At 35.4% G+C, this 25,729-nt stretch overlaps 1 long non-coding RNA gene and 1 pseudogene across 1 annotated transcript in view; both read left to right on the top strand.

The window, feature by feature from the left end:
* The window catches only part of LOC116632194, a 192,547-nt gene that overhangs the window by 42,948 nt on the left and 123,870 nt on the right, over positions 1 to 25,729 (top strand). The gene's annotated exons all lie outside the window — the stretch shown is intronic.
* LOC116632193 lies at positions 17,623 to 18,393 on the top strand (annotated as a pseudogene).

The raw sequence follows: 25,729 nt of genomic DNA, 5'->3' as shown, positions 1-25,729 counted from the left end.
TGTGGTCCTCCGTGCTATTCCTTATGTTCCACATATGAGTGAAACTATATGATAATTGTCTTTCTCTGCTTGACTTATTTCACTTAGCATAGTCCCCTCCGGTTCCATCCATGATGATGTAAACTGTAGGTATTCATCTTTCCTGATGGCTGAATATCTTCTGAATGTTAAGTACTTTACTACTTTCTAAATGGGAACTACTTTAATTCTCATAGCGCCTTATAAAATGGGTATCATTTTTATTCCCAGTGTTGACACAAGAACAGAGAGCTGCAGTGAGTATATCACAATCGTATTATGCAAAACAGAAATGGCTAGGGTATTTTCCTTTCTGATGAGAATTTCCAAATCTGAAGTCACCTGAGGAGACTAAAACTGGTGTCCTGGAAATAGAGGAGAAATGGCATATCTCTAAGAGAAAAATAACAGGACAGAGGAAGATTTTCCTATGATTAAGGTGAGATTCCCCAGACTGGGAAGAAGAGATTTGTGGATCTCAGAAGCCACGAGAACTTTTTTGATTCCTGAGGCAGGATTAACATACTCTAAAAGCAGGTCATCAAACTATATATAGCCTGTGGGCCACGTCCAGTTGGCTGCCTATTTTTTGTTTGTTTGTGTTTTCATAGACTTTATTTTTTACAGCAGTTTTAGGTTTGTGGAAATATTGAACATAAGGTAGAGATTTCTTATATGCCCTCTGCCTCCGACACATACATAGTATCTCCATTATCAACATCCCCCACCGGAGTGGTACATTTGTTATAATTGATTAACCTATATTGACACATCCTTACCACCCAGAGTCCATAGTTTACATTAAGGATCACTCTTGGTCTTAAATTCTATGGGTTTTGTCAAATGCATGATGATATACATTTACTATTGAAGCATCATACAGATTATTTTCAGTGCCCTAAAAATCCTTTGTGCTTGGCCTATTCATCCCTCCATTTCCCTACCCTTGGCAACCACTGGTTTTGTTACTGTCCCTATAGTTTTGCCTTTTTCAGAATGTTATGTAGCTGGAATCATATGGTATGTGGTCTTTTCAGATTGGCTTCTTTCACTTTGTAATATGCATTTAAGTTTCTCCATGTCTTTTCATGGCTTGACTGTTCATTTCTTTTTAGCCCTGAATAATATTCCATTGTCTAGATGTACCACAGTTTATCCATTCACTGCTGAGGGACATCCTATTGCTTTCATGTTTTGACAGTTATGAATAGAGCTGCTATATGCATCTGTATGCAGGTTTTTGTATAGACATAAGTTTTCAGCTCCTTTGAGTAAATACCAAGGACCATGATTGCTGGATTTGTGTGGTAAGAGTTTGGTTAGTTTTGTAAGAACCTGCCAAACTGTCTTCCAAACTGGCTGTCCCATTTTGCATTTCCACCAGCAATGAATGAGAGTTCCTGTTGCTCTACATCATAATCAGCATTTGGTGCTGACAGTATTTTGGATATTGGCCGTTCTAATAGGCTGCCTATTTATGTAAATATATTTTATTGGAGCACAACCATGCCCAGTTGTTTACATATTGTCTATGGCTGTTTTTGAACTACAGTGACAGAGTAGAGTAATTGTGACAGAGACCTATGACCTGCAAAGGCTAAAATATTCACTGTCTGCCCCTTTACAAAGTGTTTGCCAACCCGTGTACCATGGGATTGCTGTTACCATATCTATTCTAGGTATGGCTGTTGTACATCAAGCTGACATGCAGAAAATATTTTCCTGTTTCCTGTGACCCTATTAAAACTCTTGCAATATCTTAGTTGTTATGGATTAAATGAATTCTTGAACAGACTGCTGAGGCTCAATATTATTTTTAAAAATCATGCTTTAGGAGTGCCTGGGTGACTCAGTCAGGTAAGCATACTCTTGATTTTGGCTCAAGTCATGATCTCAGGGTCATGAGATAGAGCCCCGTGTCCTTGGGCTCCCCGCTCAGTGGGGAGTCTGCTGGAGATTCTCTCTCTCTCTCTTTCCCTCTGTCCCTCTATCCCCCACTTCCTTGCTGTCTCTCTCTCTAAAATAAATAAATAAATCTTTAAAAAATCATACTTTATTTTGATTTATAGTCACATATCTTTATTTCTTAGAAGTCATTTTTTTATCAAGATAAAATTATTTCCTTAAGTACATGAATTCAATTAAAGTTTATTTTTAATATATATTTTGGAAAGTGTAACATTTTCTTTTAGCATTCTTTATTGCCCCCCTCTTTTTTTCTAACAAGCAATTATGCCTTCCCCCGTTTCACTGATTCACCCTCCTATGTAGCAATTTAAAATAGTGCCAAGGAAAGATGCTTGTCCCTGTTGAATCTGTCAAGCTGTTAGCTAGTTTCTTCTCAGGTGTCTGCTGAAGATGAAGCAGGTTTTCAACAAATGTGTTTCAGGGACTCTCTGGCTAGTTTTTCATCATTATTTTCAGCTACAAGAGGGTTCTAACCAAAGGAATCCTTTGTATTCTAAATATTATTTTACCAAATTGCCATCTTCACACCTGTAGTAACTTCATATTTATTTGGCATAGGCAACACGACCTACAGAATAATTTATGATCTAAATGTGGCTTGTAATAGCAGACTTGCTGCTGGTGCTTTGAAATTAATTCAGAAATCACTGTCTGTAGCGTAATAATTTACCATTGTTTTTGAACCATGTTATGGAACCTACAATTATTAATTAAGAATTATGGCATAAGGCCAAAGAGAATCTGGTGAAGTTTTATATTGTAACAAAACAACCAGTTATCAAAGTATTTTTAATAAAATAAACATTTTCATGTTTCCAGATCAGGTTGGGAGAGATACTGTTTAATGTACTCTGAGGGCTTGAATCATGCCAACACCACATTTAGTCTACAATTTGGATAGTCTAATAGATAAATATGTCCCATTTTATGAATTTTAAAAACTTAGTAAGAATAATTCACCAAGTTTGAAGCAATTGAATGGATTTAAAATTGAAGTGAGACTTAAAGAGGAGGATTTAATAAAGCAGGTCAACAGTGGTGATTTTTAAAAGTTGGATTGAGTTGAAAAAAATTCATTAACAATTAAAAATAGAGCAGAATGAAGTGGAGATTCATGGGATGTTTAAAAAATATGGTCTGTCTCAGATATAGTGCATCCCTGAAAGCTTAGTTCAAAGTAACTTTCTCTCCAAGCAGTTACCAGAAAATCCCTACTGAAAGTGATGATGCTGATTAGAATGGTCATTAACATCTTACAGCATTTGATAGCACTCTAGTCTATAATGCCCTTTCTCAAAATGAAGCTTATTTGATTTCACAGTGTGTCTAGAAGGTATCTTTATTTCCCGAACTCCTTTATTTATAATTGCCTGTCAGTGCAATATTCTTCTATCAATCCTTCTTTATCAGGGATTTATGTCCAAGATTCTAATTCGGGAAGAAGGTCTGGGATTAGGCCCCCACTCCTTTTCTAATCTTCCTGATTCTAACATGTACCACCAGGATCAACTTGTATGAAACATTTTATGTGCTCTTTTGCCTCTATGTTCAAGATTTGTTTTTCCAACTGAGGCAACAATTATTAAATGAATTATAAGGCTAATCAAAACAAAACATATCCATAGAATAGGAATCCTAGAAATTAAAACCTGACATTAAAATTTTACAAAAAACTCCCATTTGTCCAGAATTTAACTCAACTTAGTTAATATGACAACTCTTCCAAGTATTATATGTTAAGTACTGCAGAGACTTCCAAGCTGAGTTAAACATGCTCCTTGTCCTCAAAGAGCTGGCAACGTGGGAGGTGAGATAAAACAAAGCAGAATATTATCACAAAACGAAATTCTCAGATTAACTGAGAATTATTACAGTTATCCTAAAGAGGCTATTGATGGCCAAAGAAATAAGAAAGCAGTATAACATACTTGATACCCAAAGCCCACTGTATGATTTACAATATTCTTTTGATGCTTATGGAAGAAGTATGACTTCTCTCTCTCTTCTAATGTGTTAGAATCCAGGAGAATCTACCTTTTGTGGGAGAGAACCAGACATACTAAATAGGGGAAAATAAAATGGCATCCAAGGAAAGTGCAGATTGCAAATGAAGGCAAGTTTAAGTAACCAGTTGGGGGGTTAGAAAACTGGAAAAACAAGATGATAGAAAATGGGAGAAGATTGGGGATTAATTCCAGATGACAGAATCATGTGCGCCTTGCCGAGATTTCTGTGTGCTCCCAGGAAATGTTCACAAACAGTATTCTAGGTACATATAAAAGGGCTGTGACTGGTGGACAACTTGGAAAAAGCTACAAAAATATTGGAGGATGTTACGGTTAATTGGATAATAAATAAAAAGTTATTTTTTCTATGCAAAGAAAGAAATTCCTGAAGTGTAAACTGTGCTTCACTGTCAAAAATTTCTCCTATTTTTTCTTTTAGTAATTAATTCAGGAAGGGTATACACCATACAGCTATGTATCACAACTGATCACTAGGCACTACATGGCACTACTACCATCTAATAAAACCTTGTCATGCAGAGTTTTTTTTTTTTTTTTTTAAAGATTTTATTTATTTATTTGAGAGAGAGAGAATGAGAGACAGAGAGCATGAGAGGGAGGAGGGTCAGAGGGAGAAGCAGACTCCCCGCCGAGCAGGGAGCCCGATGCGGGACTCCATCCCGGGACTCCAGGATCATGACCTGAGCCGAAGGCAGTCGCCCAACCAACTGAGCCACCCAGGCGCCCTCATGCAGAGTTTTTTTTCCTAGTGAAGAAATCTCTGTCAGCTTTGCTAAAACATAGATTTACTGTCTGGCATTGTTCTTTCAGACTTTCACTTTATGAGGCTACAAGTGTTCTCGATCCTAACAGGAACCCATTTTTGTTGTTATCTTTCTGGATAAGTGGCTTCGTTTTCTTTTGCTGATGGCCTGAGGTGGATTGGGCTGAAGACAGTACTACATTAGACTTGTGTTCTTTTGAGGCAAATACAGTTTGTAAATAACGGTGGAAACATACCTTGATGAAGAATGTTCAATAGACATTATGCTTTTGAAAGTGCTTAGCCTTTCCACTATATGTAATGGGATCAAGATTCATCCTCTCAGTTAATAATTAGTGAGTGTTTGTTATAGACCAGGTAGTATTTTATATGTTAGCAGTACAGTGGTACACAGGCCAGGATTCTAAGCTAAACACGTTTATTAAACAAGTGAGCAAGTATCTGAACAAGATAATAATTATTGCTAAAAGAAAACAACAAATTGGTGGGATAAAAAGTAATGTGAGTCAGAGTCAAGTGGTAAATTCAGTGAACTGATCGGGGAAAGCCTCTCTGATGATGACAGGACATTTAAGAACTGAATGACAGAGACAGTGGCATAGGATGATCTGGGGCTCTGAATGTTCAGCACAGGGATCCAGACTAGCACATCAATGGCTGGATGGAAGGAACAAGGCTATAGGTGTGAAGAAGCTTGTTGGGCATTTCTTAATGTTGACTTGGTAGAGATGTCCGTGTAAGCCCTAGTAGTTCAACTAGGGTTGGAATACAGCTGAATTTGGAAACTTTGATAAAAATGAAAACTTTTCTTTATTTGTTTTCTTTGTCGTTTCTTCTAACCAGATGAAAAGTATAAATAAGTTACCAGGGGAGGGGCGTCTGGGTGGCTCAGTCGTTAAGCGTCTGCCTTCAGCTCGGATTGTGATCCCAGGGTCCTGGGGTCGAGCCCCTCATCGGGCTCCCTGCTCAGCGGGAAGCCTATTTCTCCCTGTCCCACTTCCCCCTGCATGTGTTCCCTCTCTCACTGTCTCTCTCTCTCTGTTAAGTAAATAAATAAAATTGTTAAAAAGAAAAAAGTTACCAGGGGAGAAAATTAGTTTAACCTACTTAGACAACAAGCAATTTTCTTGTTTAATCACATAAGATTTACACCCAAAAAGCAAAATGATTTTATATTATATAAAATTGTGTTTTATGTTATTAGAGCAGAATTACCAAATAGTTATTGGCAGTGTTTTATTAATCTTGTATAATTGTTGTGGGATGTGGAGTAAATGAATGTGAGCACCCACAATATTTCAGGATGCACTGTTCAAAATTCTTTGTAACTGTTGTCTTCTTTAAACTTGCTCCATTTTATGGACAGGAATCTGAGGTACAGGGAATTTAACTTATGCAAGTAGGAGAGCTGGGCTCTCATGGCTCCTAAGCACAAACCTGCCATATTACTCTTACCCTTGCAGCTTGAAAGTATTGACATTTCTTTATAAATAAACAGAATAATTATGATCTTTCACTTGTTCAGGTGGGGCATCTTTTTACCTGGTTCTAAGTAGTGAAATTTATCCTGGATATGATAAAACATACATTTTCTTTTACATTTGTAAACTTTGATAAACCTTATTTTTTTTTTTTTACTCCGTTTCAGGAAATTTTGGAAGATTTCAGGCCATTAGTATCATTTAAAGTTTTTTTTTTATACAATTTTTTTTATTATTATGTTATGTTAATCACCATACATTACATCATTAGTTTTTGATGTAGTGTTCCATGATTCATTGTTTGCGTATAACACCCAGTATCATTTAAAGTTAACTAAAGCTTATTATGTGGAAGCATTAAAGGTTTAGATGGCTTTGTTATTATTTATCATCTAACCTACTGTTGTACTGGGGCAAGAATATAGCATTTGGGGAAAATAGAACCACTGGTTATTTGACACATTCCTGTACAAGGACTTATAGTTCAGAATGAACTTCATTCCAATACTGCTTTTGAAGTAGCTGCAGTTTTGAAACTTTGTGACACAATTCATCACTGTGATTTAAATTTTCAAAATTATTCATTTCTGTTTCTACTACTGGAAATGTTTTACTTTAAAAATGTTCAGTCCCCTGCAGGCCTCATATGCATAGACTTGCTAATCCATATACTTAGTTCATGGCTGTGAGTTACAACTTGTATTCTCAGTGACTAGGTTAGTGGTCACCAGGAAAGCTAGCTACTAAATGTGACTGGTTTAGTATAACTCAAACAGTGTGTCATAACAACCGTAAGTCAGCATATCATTTTGAGATACAGATAACACGTTGAAAATAAATTTTCCCATCAAGTCATAGAAGCTAAGAAATCAATGCTTTTTTATGAAGAAATATTTGGAAAAAGAAACCAAGCCACATAGATCCACCCTGGTTTTATTTAAGTGAAACGAATGCCCCCTTATATAAAGAATGTCCCCTTATATATTTTCAGTCTTTTTGAAGAGGTAAATGAGAAACGGTGTTTCACTGTTGAGATGTATCTTGCACATTTGATGGAAAATTACTGAAGAGAACCAGTCACATTTCAGAGTCTCAAACCTGTTAGAAAGTAAGAGCAGTTTCTCTCCATGGAATTATTATTGTGAAAAAATAGGCTAGCTTATAACACTGGCGTGCTTGATTTCAAGTCCAAGTTTATTTTGGGCCCTCAACAAGTGTGGAACTGTAATAGGATGTGGTGGTTTGATATAAGGTAGTTTATAAGTCTGATCCTTAAAAGCCCCTGACATTCTACTGAGAATTCTCTGCTCTGATTTTTCTCAAGTAAGAAATGTATGTATGGGGGTCACTGTTAGACATTCTGTGTGGTTAAAAAAATAAATATGAAACAATTACTACTGTATGGGAACATTTCCTGAGTGTTTATGTTATGGTATATCTCTGGCATATTTGAATTCTTGGCAAAAGAAGAAAAAACTACCATAGATATATTGATACCCATAATAACTTTGGGACAATATTGGCCATATTTAATTATCTTGGAGTACAGATGTTCTACTCATATTGTTTTCAGAAAAGAGATAAAAATAAGACCAATTATGGGCGCCTGGGTGGCTCAGTTGTTAAGCGTCTGCCTTTAGCTCAGGTCATGATCCCAGGGTCCTGGGATCGAGTCCCACATCGGGCTCCCTGCTCCGTGGGAAGCCTGCTTCTCCCTCTCCCACTCCCCCTGCTTGTGTTCCTGCTCTCACTATGTCTCTTTCTGTCAAATAAATAAATAAAATCTTAAAAAAAAAAAAAAAAAATAAGACCAATTATAAGAAGACCCAAGTCCCCTAGGTTTTTTCTTCAGTGGGTAAGATTTCAGGGAAATCCCAATTTATCTGATTTAATGTCTGTGAAAAAGTAATTCCCAGAATATAAATAGTTCTAACACAGATTTTTTCATTGCTTTACAAAATCCTCAGTGTTTCAACCACCTTTAATTACTACCATGCTGATGTGTAAACGAAGATCTATAGTGATCACAGCATATGTCCTAGGCATGCTTACTTTGGCAGATCCCACTCCTTACTGTATCACATTCTAATTCTCATGCACCTATTTGAATGCATCACATTAGATTGATTTTTTTTGATGTAAAATTTTTAGATAATTTTATTTTAAAAGAATAAATTATTTCTTTTGCTCTTGAGATTAATTTTTTTGTATTTGCATATGAGCCGAGTAGCAGTTGACATACATTTCTGTGGACATTATTTGTACATTGATTTATTTTTGTTTTTGGAGCTGATGATAAACAAATTTGGGGGAGGGGGCCCTTGGAAAGCTCATAGTTCCTAGGTTTTGTGTTGCAATACCCAATGCAAAAAATGTCCCTGGCTGTGCAAAGCTGGTCTAAACTACTACAATTCTATACAGTGGTTCTTATGGAAAAGTTGGTAAGTATTTGCTTCTACTTTTGTAAGAAGTAATGTTGAAATGTTTGGGTTTCTTGAGACAAAATACTGTCACCTTAAGGATAGAATAACTGTCAGAATCGATAAATCTGAGGTGATACTGCTACTTAATATAGAACAAGTATTACTCGGATACCAGTTTTTCAATCTAACATAAAATGATCATTGGTTAATTACACATATACATCCATACATATGTATGTATGTATAACTTTTAAGATGACCATATTATATGTCTTTATAAAAAGGAGACAGAAGCCTTCCTACCCCTACCTATACTGTAGACACTGCAGATTAAAAAAAAAAAAAAAAAAGGTTGAACCTTGTGGATCGAAGATGAGGCAGGAGATATAAAACGGATTAAAGTTAAAATGAAGGTAAATTCCTGAAAGCAAACAAAGGCATGAGAAAATGCAAAAAGCTTTCAAGGTTAAATAGAGTGATAATCTCAAAAGCCAAATGAATTTAAAGTTCTATTCAGTTTTATCACAACCTTTCACAAATAAGACCTTAAAGAGATGCCTGGGTAAACATGATGAGCTGCTGCAGTAGTTCCCCACAGGAATATGGAAAGGAATACCATATCTATCATCTGATTCCCTCTTCCTTACAGTTTTCCCCCTATGTAAAAAAAGTCTCAGTTTGAGACTGTTTTAATGAATTACTAATATGTGGGTCGTCTCAATACAATGTGTATTTTGCTTTCAGTTCAAATCATTGGCTCCGTGAAGTGCAGTTACCATTTGTTAAATAGAGAAAGAATATTTAAGTTGTCTGAAAATGGTCAATACCCCGGCATAGAGTTCTGTGCCAATGTGGCTGGATTTTGTGTTTAATATCTCCATAGAACAGCTAGTTTTACTGTGGCATTAGCTGAAGATTTCTTTCTCTTCCCATTAATCTTTTCCTGTATACTTGCTGAGGGCTTTTGACCTGGTCACTCACAGACTTGCCAGCCAGCAGTTGACCAGTATGTGTCCTTTGTTTTGTATTCTGGATGATCTGGTGGGTCATCAGGTCACTGCCCAACTATATTAGAAATAATAGCTGTAAGTTAAATCATGGTGAGCCTTTAAAAGCCCATAAAATGGGGAAAAAAGCCATTTGATCACATGTAATGTTTAAGAAATAGCCTGGTAGAAGTTTGTGTGAAAAATGACAGGTGCATGTACTATAACTAACCCTGACCACTGACTCTTAGTTTATAGCAATGCTGAGTCTTTCTAGTCTTCAACAATGCTAAATTTGATTTTTTAAATACTAGGATAATTGGAAAGGGGGTTACAGTAAAGATAGTACAGAACATCTTCATTTGACTGCTAACATTTCTTTCTAAGGTCATACTGTGCTTCCTGTAATTTCAAAAAGAAAGTATATATTGTACTTGCATTGCTTGACTGTTTTCTAGTAGAAAGTATACCATGTTGTAAATTTATAGTTTAAGAATATCGTGGATAAGAAAAGTATCATATCCAAAATTAGAATTTGTGGAAACTAGAATGAATAATGTATTTATTCAAGAGTTGAGAAACGAACCTTGTTTCCCAGTAGAATGTGGAGTTACTAATGTGGAGAATGAAGGAATGATATTAAAGCTCGAGACAGCAGAAATTCAAGGAAGACAGGCGTTTCAGGTATCTTATTACTTGTGAGAAACGACTAAACCTTTGAAAGTAGGACACTGACGTGAAAAAGTAAATCTGCAGGAGGTATAAGTAGATATGCGACCCACCATTATCTTTTTGTTGTGGGGACTGAGCCAGAAGGTTGCTGGGTACTGGTAGCCTCTAGCCTGTGGTGGAGTCAGGCGGGAAGCAGTTTCCTAGTCTTGCTCTGAGAAAAACACAATGGAGATTAGTGTGGTTGGGGAGAGGGGAGGGAGAACTCAGATAAGATTGTAGATGACGAAAGTGATACTGAATTCTGGACCAATTAGAAGTGGCAAGGTATGGGCTTATGAAATTCTGGATAATTTACAGCAGTGTTTCTCAGAATGCTGCTTGGCTGCCTGGAGGTACTTGAGATGATTTTAGAAGGTACATGGGCACAACATTAAAAAACACTGAGCCACATGGAAAGAAAGTGACTTTCTTCGCAATTTTTTTTCCTAATTAGAATAAGGAGAAAAAAAAAAAAAAAAACCCGGTGTGGGACTAGTGTGTCCTTAATAGCTCACTAACATTTGCTGATCTCCATGTTTAATAATTGGAAAGCAGGTCTTGGCAAACCACTGCGTCTAGCTAGAGGTTTTTGGCATTTTTTACTGACACATACTGATTTTTCGTTTACAGTAGAAGTAGACAGTTTTTTAATGTAAATTCATTTAAGTAAAAATAATGATTCCATTTAAACTAAAATATTAAGAGTATAAGAGTCTAGGTGTTATAAGGATAATATTATAAGTCATGACAGCAGCATGCAAATGAAGGCAGTTTGGCCAACATTGATGGAGAGAGATGGTTCAGGTCCTCTTAATGAGAGATTCTGGAGATACTTGGCCAACCAGTACATGCAAAAGTTGTCTTGTGTGTCTCCACCTTCTTAGCGGTCAGAACTCTATTTACTGGGAAGAGATTAAAAAAACTTCCCATGTCAAAAACTAGGAAAAGCAATCAAATAGTTCAAGTGGAGGCTTGGATAGACCATCCCTGCAATAAAAAGGTGACTTAATACTATTTTCACCCCCAGATACTCATACTTCTCATTTGTACAAGTTAGCTTGCAATAGTAATGTTTTTGGTAAATAAATGGGGAAAATACTGGCTTTTCTGTTGACTTTTAAAAACATATGCAGTTTATTATACAGGTTGGATATTTAAAAATAAAACATATTTGGTAATATTTAGTTAAAAGTATAGCTAAAATTTGGGCCTTAAACAAAAATCACAGATATATTCCCTCATCTTCAATAAATCATAACATAATTATGTGTCAAAATATTCCATTGAGGGGGCAGTGATTCTTTAATGGTCTGGGCTGGTACCTAGGAATCCAGAATGGGATGTATTTGGCAGGAGTTAGTCTTCTTACTCTGACTCTCAGTTGTACTTTTCTTACCAAACCAGGGTCATCTAAGAAATTAACACTCACAAGTTATATGACTTTTCAGCAAGAAACTAACTCATAAATTTAGAGGTTGCCACTTAAGAGGACAGCGATGTAAGTGGATTATTTTATGGAGGCTTTGAGGCCTCCAATAACTTTCTGTAAAGATTCTTTGATGTATTAAGAGAGCTTTTGCACAGCTGATTTATTTACTGCATGCTCTTTACCCTCTGCACCATGGGCATTAAAAAAATGCCTTGAGTGCTAACTAAATCTAGAAGTGGCTGAGTTGAGTATGGTATAGAAAAAAAGTTGAGTTGAATGATAAGCATTTAAGAATATTAAAAAGAAATACATGTGGGGCGCCTGGGTGGCTCAGTCATTAAGCGTCTGCCTTTGGCTCAGGTCATGATCCCAGGGTCCTGGGATGGAGCCCCATATTGGGCTCCCTGCGCAGCTGGAAGCCTGCTTCTCCCTCTCCCACTCCCCCCTGCTTGTGTTCCCTGTCTCGCTGTGTCTCTCTCTGTCAAATAAATAAATAAAATCTTTAAAAAAATAAAAATAAAAAGAAATACATGTATATCCATTGGGCTTTACTGGTAACAGATTGGTTCAATGCAGATCTCAATAGGTTATAAGGTAGTATTGGCCGTTTTCATGTCCACCCTCAGCCCTGAAATTGCTTTTTCTTCAGTGCACTTTGCTTTTCTTTTTTCCCTAAACACTCTTTGTTCTGTATCGCAGTTAGTGGTGGATGCATTGGTCTTTTTTGATAGGTTTTTAAGCTCTATATCTTATATATCTTATTCAGCTCCCAAGACACTGTCTTACTGATAGTAGCCTTTCAGTCACTGCTTTTTGAATTAAATCTTGAGAACAGTTTAGCCTGTGTCAGGAAATAAGCAGACTGTCTAGAGCCTCAAGTGCCATTCCAGCTTTACCACTTGCTACCTGAGTGGCCTTGGAAAAGTTACTCAGTCTCTTTAAGGCTTAGTTTCTCCACCTGCAAAATGGGCTAATAATAGTGCCTGTCTCTTAGAGTTGCTGTGAAGGTTGAATAAAATAATTTATGTCAAGACTAAGAGCAATGCCTAGAGCCATATACGGGATACATATAAGGGAGTCAATACATTTGAGATACTTGATTTTGATGATGATATCCCAGTACTTTTTTCAGAGACTACTTAAAAAAATTATAGATTAGTAGTAGAAAGAAAACTGTATTGAAATCCTGGAGATTTTCATCTTGTTTTTATTGGTATTTATGTAACCCTTACCCTGACCAAGATTTCATGAGCTTGATTCCTCATTTAGAAATGAAGGTGTTTGGACTTGATGTCTCTAAAACTCTGTCCAGTTTAAAAGTTTTATGATTATTATCCTGTTCATTCTAATGGAAGGGTATTTTAAAAATACAGGTTAATATATGAACCTTTAGGATATTGCATAATCTATGTATAATAGATAGTACTTGATTAAAAGTTGAAAAATATTAAGGCCTTATTGAGACCATAACAATTAAATAATCTTTTTATCTGTATAAACCTCATTTAAATGAAAGTAAGATGTATGGTTTTTCATAGAATTTAACATTTTTATCTGCTTAGCAAAAGTTGAAGCTAAACAGATGATTTATCAGGTGAAGTGATTAAGCCAGATGTTGCTAGAACTGAATAAAATGCTGCACAAACTTAAAATGTGTCATTTTCCCAGGGGCAGCTTCCTAATGCTTTGGTGACATCTTTGGATCCTTTATGCTTCTGTCTGGATGATTGCTGAATAGTTGAGCTGTTCTTCTGGAGTTCTCTCTGTGACTTGGGTTCCAAAGCAAATTAACATTTAAATCTTGATGACTGGAAAGTAGAAATGACCCATTCCATCAGGTTGTCCTTGAAAACCTGGATTCGAAGAGATTACCCTGGATCTTTCATGGTTCTGAGTCACAACACATGATTGATTAAATCTTCTTTTTACTCTAAATACCCAGCAACTATAACCCTTTTCTTTCCACTCTGTTGAGTTTTGAAGTGATAACATTTAGTGCTGTCTCTCATTCCTTGGGCCCCATTCACTCTCCAAACCATTGCAATCCAATTTCTGCCTTGCCACTTCATTGAAACTGCTTTGGCAAAAGATAACACCTTCAAAATTGTTAACTCCAATGGATATTTTTATCCTTTTTTTTTTTTTTACTCTACTGCTTTAGACGATATTGCTACATTCTCCTTCTCTAAACTTCCTTTAAACAAATATACTTTCTTTGCTCTGTGCATTCATAACTTGTTTTCCTTTCTTACTGACTGGTCCTTCTTATTTGAGACTTTGTATTATCTCTTGAACCTTAATTTTATCCTTTCTCATATACTCAAACTCAAAAGATCCTGTGAGCTCTACTTTCAAAAGGTACCTGAATCCTACCAGTTCTTGTTACCACTCTTAACTACTATCATTCTCTCATGAATTAATGGTATGGCCTTCCAAAACAACAACAACAACAACAACAAAGGCCTGTTTTTGCTTTTGCCCCACACAGTAGATTCAGTAGGTAATAGCCAGAGTAGGTTTATTAAAACATAAATCATATTACTTTGCCAATTTAAATTTCTACTGGCTTCCAATATTATTCAAAGTAAAATTCCACATAATGAAGTCTATATAATGTTCATTAAGGCTCTACTTCATCTGGCTCCTTATTCTTTCTCTGACATCACTTTCTTCTACTTTCTTTCTCCATTTGTAATATTTTTCATCCGTACTGACCCCATGTTGTTTCCCAAACCAAGCACACTCATAACTCAAGAACCTTGCATTTGCTATTTCTTTTTCTTGGAAAGCTCTATTCCTAGATATTCATATGACTCATCTTCTCACTTTAGATTTTTGCTCAAAATCACCCTAAAAGTGAAGCATTTCCTAACCACGCCATATAAAATAGCAATGCTCTCCCCACTCCAGACCTTATTTGATTTTTTTCAATTGTACTTATCTTCAACTTATTATGCTATTGGTGGCAGCTAGATATTTTGTCTTGACTTTTCTCCTAAGCTTCCTGAAAAATATTTCTACTTAATTGTCCTAAGGACACCTTGAATGCACATGTTCAAAACTTAAGCACATTTTATGCTTCCTGAAATACCCATTTGTAACCTGAACAAAACCTTTGGCATCATGCTTCTAGGTAATTATTCATATTCTTTTTCCACTTGTAACACTCTTTTTCATTTGCTAATTCCTACCCATGCTGTAAGATCAGATTTCATTTCTTGTAGTTTTTTATTAGCATTCTTTCCACCCTTAGAATGGTTAATTGTTCCTCCTCTCTCTCTTTCTATAAAACCTTGAGCTTATCTTTAACCACTGTATGTATTGAATTATAGCAATTTGATTTCTTTAATTATCTCTCTCCCCTAATAAATTATAATCTCCTTAAGGATAGGGATTGTGCTCTACATATCTTTCTGTTCCTAGCACCTTAGTACTGTCAGCATAGAAGGCACTCAAGGAGTGTTTGTTAAACTGATTAGAATTTTAAAGAAACGACTAGCCCAAAAGGGCAGAAGAGAAGAGAAACAGGAGGAAAGGAACTTTGTGCCCCAACCTGATTCATTACCAAGATTAATCTTTATGCAACTCCAAAAACTTGAAGTCTTGGGGACTGGAAGTAAGGCATAGGGGTAGAATAGGATTGGCATGCGACAGATGCACTTGAAGAGAGGGAAGATAATAGAGGTAAAACAACAGAGCCTCCTTCTCTGAAGTTTCACAGCACTGTATCAGGTGGGTGGCCCAGCTTGAGTCATCCTGTTGGATGGTGGCAGAAAGATAAATTACACAACAATGAATTCTTACATCCAGAAGCATCTTGCAAACAGAAGGAAAATAGAGAACAACGTTATGTTTCAGAGAAATGCCATGAATGAACAATATAAATAACAAACTTTTAGTATATTTTAAATTTTAGATAATTGGATAATTGATTTCCTTTGATGCATGGCTGTGTTCTTATCCTTTTCTAACCAATGGCAAATAAATAGATGCTGAATTGAGGCTTAGAGTAGATAATTCAGTGGTTGATGTTTCCGTACCTAGTAATTAAAGAGAATAGAAATCTACTTCTGACTCCAAATATTTGCTTTTTGTTTAATCTCTTGCTTCTTCAGAAAGAAATGTTTCCAAAGACATGTATTCAAGTGCTGGCTTCCTTCCTTACTAATTAATCACTTAACTTACTGGATTCAGTTTCCTGATTTTTGAAATGAGTGTAATAATATTTGTACTACCTAGCTCCCAGTGTTGTTGTTGTGAGGCTCCAATGAAAACTATAAAGTGCTACATGGAGGTATTATTTTTAAGATCACCATAAAAACAGGAGACTATCTAATTGGTATATATTGTCATCTCATTTAAAATTATATTATTTGATGTTTGGTATATTAAAATGACAAATAACATTTACTTTAACTAAACTATTGTTTTGTTATTATTACTTCCAGAACAAGCAATATGATTGATAAATTAATTATGAATATATTGAAGCCTTTCTCTGAGACAGTCTCCACACTCAAAAACTCAGAGTCCACACTCAAAAGCCAGTTATGATGAGCACGTTTTCTTTTGTTTCTGCTGGTGGCTTATGCTTCCTGAATGGATTCCAAGAAGGAATCATGTTATATTGATTTCCTCTTGTAGCAGGTTTGTTGTATAGCCAGCTTGGAATGTATACATGATTGTAGGAGTTCATAATATTTGTTAGAGGAAGCAGATCTATCTTTATAATAAGCACTTGGCAGACCATTTTTTTTTCAGGAAAAAATATTCCAAGTTTTTACTGGATATTAAGTGAATTTCATTCATTTACTCATTTAACAAATATATACTGAGTAGCTATTAAGTGCCCATGTTTTAGGCATTTGGAAATATCTATGAGCAAAATAGTTTCCAGCTTCTTGTATCAGTAGGGGGAGACAAACATTAAACAATAAATATAATAAATGAGTATATTATGTAGTATGCTAGAATGTGAAAATTAATATGGGGAATAAAGGAAAGCATGGTAACAGAGATCCAGAGGCTGAACTTACACAAATAGTGAGTATTTAAGTACAACTGCAAAGAAGATAATATCTAATTCATAGTGTACTAGCAGTACTTAGAGAAATCCAAAATCTAGCTTGAAAACATCAGCAAAGGTGGTGATGATATGGGGAAATGAGGCTAGCTAACAGATTGCTAGTGGGTGTGTGAATTATTCCAACTTGTAAGTAACATAATCTGACATTATTTATTAAATTTATAATGAACAACTATTTCACCAACTTCTGTGAATCCATCCTACAAAAGGGAAAATATTTGTATATAAGGAGTTTATTCCAGCATTTTCTGTTGTTGCAAAAGAAGGAAAAGGAGGTGATTGGGTAGGAGCCAATGCACAACTAAAGCAGAAGATGAGCACCCATCTGAATATTACCAAACATTTAATGATAACTGAATCCATGAAATTTCATGGATAATACCAGAGAAAATAGAATTAAAGAACAAGTAGGATTTTAAAGCAGTATAATTTATATCCCTAAAGAGATTAAAGAAGCTAATGCAACCAGGAAACAATGACAGGCTTAAAAAAATTAGCTGATTAGAGATCATCAAAATAAAAAGCTCAGTAAATGGGCTGAACAGTAGCATAATCAGAGATGAAGATTTAATTAATGATTAAGAAGACGGAACAAATGAGTTTACTTAGAATTCAGCACAAAAGACAAAAAGATGAAAAGTATGAAAGAGATAATTCATTTAGGTTCAAAAATTGCTATATTCATTTAAACGATCTCCAGGAGTTTCCAGTTATTGCAGAGTGAGTCACCATGAGCAGCAAAGGCTCCAGAGACACTCTGTACAAGGCCAGGGTTTGGGGCGGGGTGGCGGGGTGGTGGGGTGGGGGGTGGGGTGGGGGGGTCGGTGGAAGGGGAGGGGGAGGGTCCTGCGCTGTAACCAGGAAGTTTTTGGAGATGGTGGAGCTGCAGATCATCTTGAAGAACTGACCCTCAGAAGGACAAACCCTTCTTGGGCACCATCAGGCTTAAGTCCACTCCCTGCCCCAAGTTCTCTGTATGTGTTTTGGGGGATCAGCAGCACTGTGATGAGGCCAAGGTTATGGATATTTCCCACATGGACATTGAGGCACTGAAGAAACTCAACAAGAATAAAAAGTTAGTCAAGAAGCTGGCCAAGAAGTATGATGCCTTTTTGGCCTCAGAATCTCTGATCAAGCAGATCCCACAAATCCTGGGCCCACACCTGAATGAGGATGGCAAATTCCCTTTCTTGCTGACCCACAATGAGAACATGGTGGCCAAAATGGATAAAGTGAAGTCCACGATAGATGCCAGATGAAGAAGGTGCTGTGTCTGGCAGTGGCTGTTGGCCACGTGAAGATGACAGATGATGAGCTTGTGTACAACATCCACTTAGATGTCAGTTTTCTGGAATCATTGCAAAAGAAGGATTGGCAGAATGTCCGGGCTTTGTACATCAAGAGGATCATGGGCAAGCCCCAGTGCCTGTATTAAGGCACAGCTTAATAAACTCTAGTGCTACCATTAAAAATGACAATAATAAATAATAAATAATTAAAAGATTTCCAGGAGGAGAAAAGATTCTGTGACAGTACCTGTACCTGTATAAGTGTATATTCTCAAACATTGGTTATTTTTAATGTAAACTTTTTTTTTTTTTTTTTTTTTTTTGCAAATCCAATAGGTTAAAACTTATGAATGGCATTGAGGTTGAACATCATTTTCTATATGGAGTAGATATGTGTGTGTGTGTGTGTGTGTGTGTGTATTATTTTCCCTCATCTATTACCTATTCGTGACCTTTGACTTTTTTTTCTATTAAATTATTGCTTTTTAAAATATATAAACCTTCTTTCTATGTAAGGGATAATAATCTTTTGCTCATCATATAAGGTTCTAATACATAATCTTAGTTGTCATTTAAAAAATTAGTTATATTTCGTCTTTGTGATTTTTCCCATTTATTCAAATGTCAATATTTTCTTTTATGTTTTCTGAATCTTATGAGTATCTTAAAAAGTTTTCCCTTTTGCTTAGCCCTCCCAACCTGACCTGTATTTTATTTAACTACTTTATAGTTTAGTTTTTCAGTTTTAGATCTTAAATCAATTTGAAATGTATGTTTAATTACCATGTGAATTAGGTAGTTCTCATATTAAGTCTGTGTGTATGGGTTTAAAAATTTGAGCTATTATGTTCCATTCATCTCCTTACTTATTTTCCTCCTAGTACCATACTGTTTTAGTTACCAAATCTTTATATTTATAGCTGGTAGAGAAAATGATTGCATATTATTCCTTTTTTCCAAACTTATCTTTGCTATTTTTCTATATTTACTCTCTAGAAAAACTTAAGAATCTATTTGTTAGGTTTCTGTATAAATTATGACTTTTTGTTTTAAAATAAAACAAATATGTAAAACCACACAAAAATATATGTAGCTTCATGAATTAATATAATGTGAACACCCTTGTAGCCACTACCTGAGTAGGAAATAGAATTTTGTCTGCCATCCTAGAATCCATCCATGTGCCCTATCTGAATCCCAATTGCCCCAATAAAAACCACTACTTTGATTTTTATACTTATCACTCCCTTGAGTTTCTTTATTAGTTTATCACCTGTGCACACCAGGGTGCTAAACTAATAAACTCAAGGGAGTAATAAGTATAAAAAGGAAGACAGTATAGATGTTTAATTATTTCTTGTAATTTACCAGTTTCCAAGATACAGAATTGATTTCCAATCATCTTGCAGAGACCCATTGGCTTTTTTCCCTATCATTATGAACTCATAGATTTAAATGTGTTGTGATATGTTTCAGTCTCTTGGCATTATTATTTTTCTGAAGCATAAATTGTCTCATTTTTGCCTAGTGGGAACCTCTTCCATTTGGCCCATGAGTGTTTTGACAGCATTCTGGTAGTTTTTGATTCCTTCCTTTCTCTACTCTCTGTCTAGTTTGCCAGAAATTTCTGGCCTTATCTTGTGTATTTCCCATCTCAGTCCTAGAATCAGCCTTTTTCCAAGAAATCAAACTCTGGATTATTCAGTGGAAAGTTGGATTTCGAATTTAAAATCTGGATATTAGGGATACCTATTTATGTTGGTCTAGTCATTGTTTCTAGGCATTTTAATAAAATTAAGTTTGTAGGAAGAGGCGGGAAGCACATAGAAATACTATATCTTTAAATATATACATATCCAAAAATAATATATGAGTTTATATTGATATTTTCCAATAAATTTAAGTACTATAGGATTTTTATGTAACCTCTTCTCAGGGACATAGGAGATGATCAGATTAAAATTATGCCATAATTTCTTATTTCCTTTATCCTGAATTATACATACAACAGCCTTAAAATGACATTACTAATACAGCCATTATCAATATGAGTATGGAACACAGTTATAAGTAATTTTTGTATATGCTATTCACATTCCTTGCTCATTTCATTTTTTAGTGGTTGAACTATAAGGTCTGAGTATATAACAGTTACATACTATATCCTTTTCCTTTTAATTTAATTCATTTAGTTTTAGTTCTAAATGTAATTATAAATGTAATGCTCAGTCATCAGTGCTTATATTGATATTTCTGTAGTCATTTTGGTTGTCAGAATTCTTTCCATAGTAGATTTCTTAGGAAGTGCTTATGAGAGCATTCTTGAATTCTTGAACGTTGGTAATAGTTTGTCTTATGCCCTTTATATTTGAAAATCAGTTTTGCTGGATGTGAAGTCCTTGAGACACATATTCTGTCATTGAGATTCTCAAATATATTATTCCATTTTTTTCTGGCATAAGACATTGCTGTCAAAGTCCGATGATAATCTAATTTTATTTTTCTTATAAGATAAATGCTTTTAAAAAAATGCCCAAAGATATTTTTTCCCTTTAAAGTTCAGTAATTTTTTAGAGTATACTTTAATGATAGTAGTTCCGAGTCTGTAAGGTACATGGGTGCTCTTTTAATATGCAGTTTCAAATCTTGAACTCAGGAAAGTTTTCTTGTATATTAGTTTTTAGTATTTGTTCTATCCCCTTGCTTTGTTTTTTTTTATTTCAGGGACTCCTATGATCTATATCCAAGATAATATCTTCAGTATTTTATCACTTCAGTATTTGTCATGTCCTTCCTTCTAAGCCATTTTTGTCATTTCTTTTTCAAAAACTTCCAAGGTGTAATTTACATAAAGTAAAATTCACCCATTTTAGTGTACTGTCCTTTGGATTTGAGGAAATTCACTAAGTGGAAATGGTGTAAATGTGGTTTAAATGTCATCACAACCAAGATATAGAAACAGCTCCAGCACTCCCATCCCCCAGACTTCTCTGTACTCCTTTGTGGTTGAGAATTTCCCCCATACCAATCCCTGGAACCACTGATATATTTTCTGTTTCTATAGTTTTGCATTTACAAGAATGTCATATAAATGGAATCATATAGTGTGTAGCTTTTTGAGTCTGAGTTATTTCATTTAGTGAAATACATTTAAGATGCATACATGTTGCATTTATCATAGTTTGTTCTTTTATTGCTGATTACTGAGTAATATTCTAGCATGTGAACGTACCACTGTTTGATTCTTCATTCCTCAGCTGAGAGACATTTGGGTTGTTTCTAGTTTTAGGTAATTATGAATAAACCTATAATATTTTTGTATGAGGTTTTTGTGTGAACTAAGTTTTTATTTCACTTGAGTAAATACATAAGTGTAGGATTTCTGGTTGATATGGTCAGTATGTGTTGAGAAAGGCCTCTGCATCTAGAAAGAATGAAGCTGGTGTGAGGAGAAAGGAAGAGCTGAGTGATCTAATGGTGTTAAGTTCTTGGTCTCAATTTTTCCTAAGATCCAGATGCTTCTTTGTTTTCCCCATAACTTGGTTGTTCAGTTATTCTTTAGATTTCGTAAAATAAACTAATGTCCTTTGGATAATTCATTTTTGTCCCATTAGGCAGTTCTAAATATATTTCTGATGTGTGCAACAATGTAAAACTTGTTTTATAGCAACCTTTTATTGAGCATTTAGAGGGAACTAGCCACTGTGCTCAATCCTTAACATGCATTTTATAATTTGTGCACTGAGATTATCCAGCCCATTGTACATTGGTTGCAATGACAATTTAACTCACTGTTGTGAAGAAGAGAGAGAAGGAAAAATGAAAATAGCCTTATGTGGAACTGATGTGTTTACTATAGGGTTTGTAACAGGCTGTCAGGCTGTGCCAATGTATTTATTGTTTTGGAGAAATGCACTTTTGATTACAAAAGACTTTCTTGTTTAGTACAGGAACTTTAATGTTGACAAGTCTACTTTGCACAAAAGAACAATCACATTGCTATGAATTCACACATAAATATGTAGATTACTTCTTTGTTGTATATATTAATAAATAAAATATTCATGAACTAAAGCCTTAAAATGAGAAATTTAACATCATGATGGTTAAAACACTTCACTATTTCCATTAGTTCTAACAAAATCCAACTTTCTGGTTCACTTTAGAACAGATTTTAAAATATAAATGATATAATATACCCCTCAATTTGGCCATGACCTTTATTGAATAATTTAAGATATTTTGATTTTCCTTCTGTTTTGGGATGAATGTTGTCTTTTCTTGATTTATTTTAAAAGGACACATATGATAGGTGCTATTTGAGCAGTCCAGATGCTATGTGCTCCTGGAGTCGAGAAGAGGGAGTCAGTTTCTGGTTGGATCTCAGGGAAGGCTTTGTGGAGAAGGTGATAGTGGAATGGGGCCTTGTAAGTTATTTGTGTTCGGAGACCACTGGTGCCAAAGGAATACCTTTATTTAATCTCTATATAATTATATTTAATCTCTATATAATATACTAAACTGGTGTTCTGGTAAAAGATTCACCTAAAAAAAGTAATTAAATTTCTTTTTCACAGTATTTTGAACATACCGTTAAAATCATTAAATCCATATGGCTGGATTCTTGACTAATTATTAAAAGAAAATCATGCCCTCTTTGATCCTATTTCCTAGAATACAATTATTCTCTTATCTAATTCATGGTGGAATTTTTTTTTATTTAGTCATAATTCTATATTGCATCATTGTAATTGATTGACATGAATTCCAGCAAGAGTTATTTTTAAAGTTTCATGATCTCCTGGAAAAATAATAGGTCATTAAAAATGAACATTATTTATTCAGTAGAGATCAAAAGAATCAATGTGGTCACTCAGTAAAATATACTTTTGGACTTAAAAATGACTCAAATGGATTTTTAGAGTAATAAAACAATCCAGAATGCAATAAAAATACACTTCAAAACAGGAAAAATCATCATGACATTTAGAAGCAATAGAAAAAATAATATATAACCTATCTGTAATTGATTATAATAGGACCTCTGACATTTCTGTGTACTAAGGGGCTTGTTCATGGAGCCATTGCTAATAAGCAGGGAAGTGTTGCTGATTATTTATGAAACATTTAAGAAATAATGGTTCATACTCGGCATAAATTCTGAATCAATGTCTTGAATAATTGTATGCTATATAGCATTATCAGCCTGATATGCTGATATACAGGGATCACTATAGACACTTGTAAACAGAAGTTTTCTTAATATTTACAAGATGTTGAAAGATTTGATTGCCTTAACCAGAAACCGCAGACATTTGCTATAATGTTTGTGTGTCCTATAGTAAATGTGGTGTTTTACATGTGGTACTGTGTTAAGCATCACACAAATGAATTTAATCCACTATGCAAATTTTATTTAGTAATACAATAGACTACATGCTTTAAAATGCTTGTGTAGTCATTGATTAATTCCGTTAGTCTTTAGATAACATCAGTGGGGCATATTGTGGCCCCAGACTCTGGGCAGGTGAACCTCTTTTATTTTAACCCGCAATATAGGTTCCAATTTTCATTTTTATTATTTTTATTATTTTTAAAGATTTATTTATTTATTTGAGAGAGAGAGAGACTGGGGTGAGGGGCAGAGGGAGAAGCAGACTCCCTGCTAAGCAGGGAGCCCGACTCGGGACTTGATCAATCCCAAGATCCTGGGATCATGACCTGAGCCGAAGGCAGATGCTTAACAGACTGAGCCACCCAGGTGCCCAAGTTCCAATTTTCATATATGCCATGCCAATAAAAAGTTTGGGAAGCTCTGAAAGTAACATTTATTGATCAATAATTATGTGGAAGATATTGGCCTCAGAACTAAAAGTGTTTAAAAACAACAAAATATCTTATGCTTTTAGAAGTATTTAAAATCTAATGTAAGAAGACTATATAATGAAAAAAAATACAGATTGGTTATTTCTTTTTAAATGAACTTAACATGTATTCCAAGTCCCCATTTCTACTATAATGGAAATCAATCTTGCCAAATCACGGTAACTTCTAGTCTAAAGCTGTATCTTCTGGATAAACTCCGGCAACTTAAGTCTCCTTTCCTGCCCCTCTTCCCCAGGAGGATCTAGGTTCTAAGGCGCTTCCATATTTTCATGACATTGGAGGGAGATAATAGGTCTGGGGTTCCTATCTGCTGTGTTCAGTGCTGGAATACCTTGCCATCTGTTTTGTCAGTGTCAGCAGAGGGCAGTGAGCATTCTGGGAAGTTCATTCTGTGCTGTAAGCCTCCCCACCCTCACCCTATTTCTCATCCCCTTAACCTTCAGGGACACCATATCTTAATTTTCATTTATTTTTCTCCCTGACTTGGGCAAGAGAGTCTTTTCCGATTCTCTCCACATCCTACAGGATTCAAGGAAGGATGGTGGAGTGGGCATGAATATCAAGATATTTTTCTGTCTATGCCTGTCCTGTTGTAATCTATACTCAAAAGTGATGGCTCCGTGTCGGCAAACATCACACTACTAGACTGCCTAACTCCAAAATCCACACGATAAATGGCGTTTTTTTCTGCCTTCATATTCTTATGAAAGTTTTGGTGGTTTCTGTAGACTCTGCTTCTCTGGGTTTCAAGCCATCAGTGGGAAAAGAAAGAGTCTGGTACAACAGTTGAGCAGCTGTGCATAGCTCCCCCCCCCCCCCCAGTCCTCTACAAGCTCTCTCTCCCATATCACCCATGAACATACAAAGGTTCTGGACAACTGGACTTACATAAGCATATTCCTCCCCCTCCCTAATGTGGTTTATAATCTAAACTAGTATTCTTCAAATTTCTTTTTGATAGAAACACTTTGTGAGATATACATTTTCATATCAACCCCAGAAATCACACGCTTACCTTAGTCTTACTAATTGCAGTGTACTCTGTTCTAATTAATTAGGGAAGAAACGAACGAAACAATGCTAGTCTAGACCTAGGAAATTGTTTTTGTGACTTACCTGTGGGCCTTGAACACCAGTTTGAAAAGCAATGCTATAAACCTTTGCCCTGAGATCCTTCTTAACTCCTGATGAACAAAACCAGATTTTTAGAATTCTAGTAGACCTCTTCCCCTTTCAAGTGGCTGGGTCTTGCAAATCGAAAGAGCTTTGACCTTCAGACCAGTATCAATGCTATATGCTTTAAAAATCCATTTGAATTATTTGTTTTGGTCTGTACCCCACTCTCCACCTTTGACAAGGAACAACTCTGGGTATATGGGCAGACAATAGTAAGAGAAATGTGGGAAAGCATCTACAGATTTTATCCTGTTACATAAAAATCAGACAGAGAACCATAAAATTTTAAATTTCCAAAGACACTTAGATTAATTTTCCCAGCCAAGCAGTTCACAAAGGACACTGCTATTCTGGGGGATTATCTGACTTGTCCAAGGACACAGAGCTTGTTAGAGGCACAACTTGAACCCTTGGCTGTTGACTGTCATATGATCATTTTTTCCACCTAACACTATTTGGCCTTTTCTTAAAATTAGAAAATTGGTC

Source organism: Phoca vitulina, unplaced genomic scaffold (assembly GCF_004348235.1).
Source record: "Phoca vitulina isolate PV1807 unplaced genomic scaffold, GSC_HSeal_1.0 scaffold6, whole genome shotgun sequence".
Classification (NCBI taxonomy): domain Eukaryota; kingdom Metazoa; phylum Chordata; class Mammalia; order Carnivora; family Phocidae; genus Phoca; species Phoca vitulina.
The sequence above is the reverse complement of the archived record's forward strand: the minus strand, read 5'-3'. Positions and strand labels throughout refer to the sequence as shown.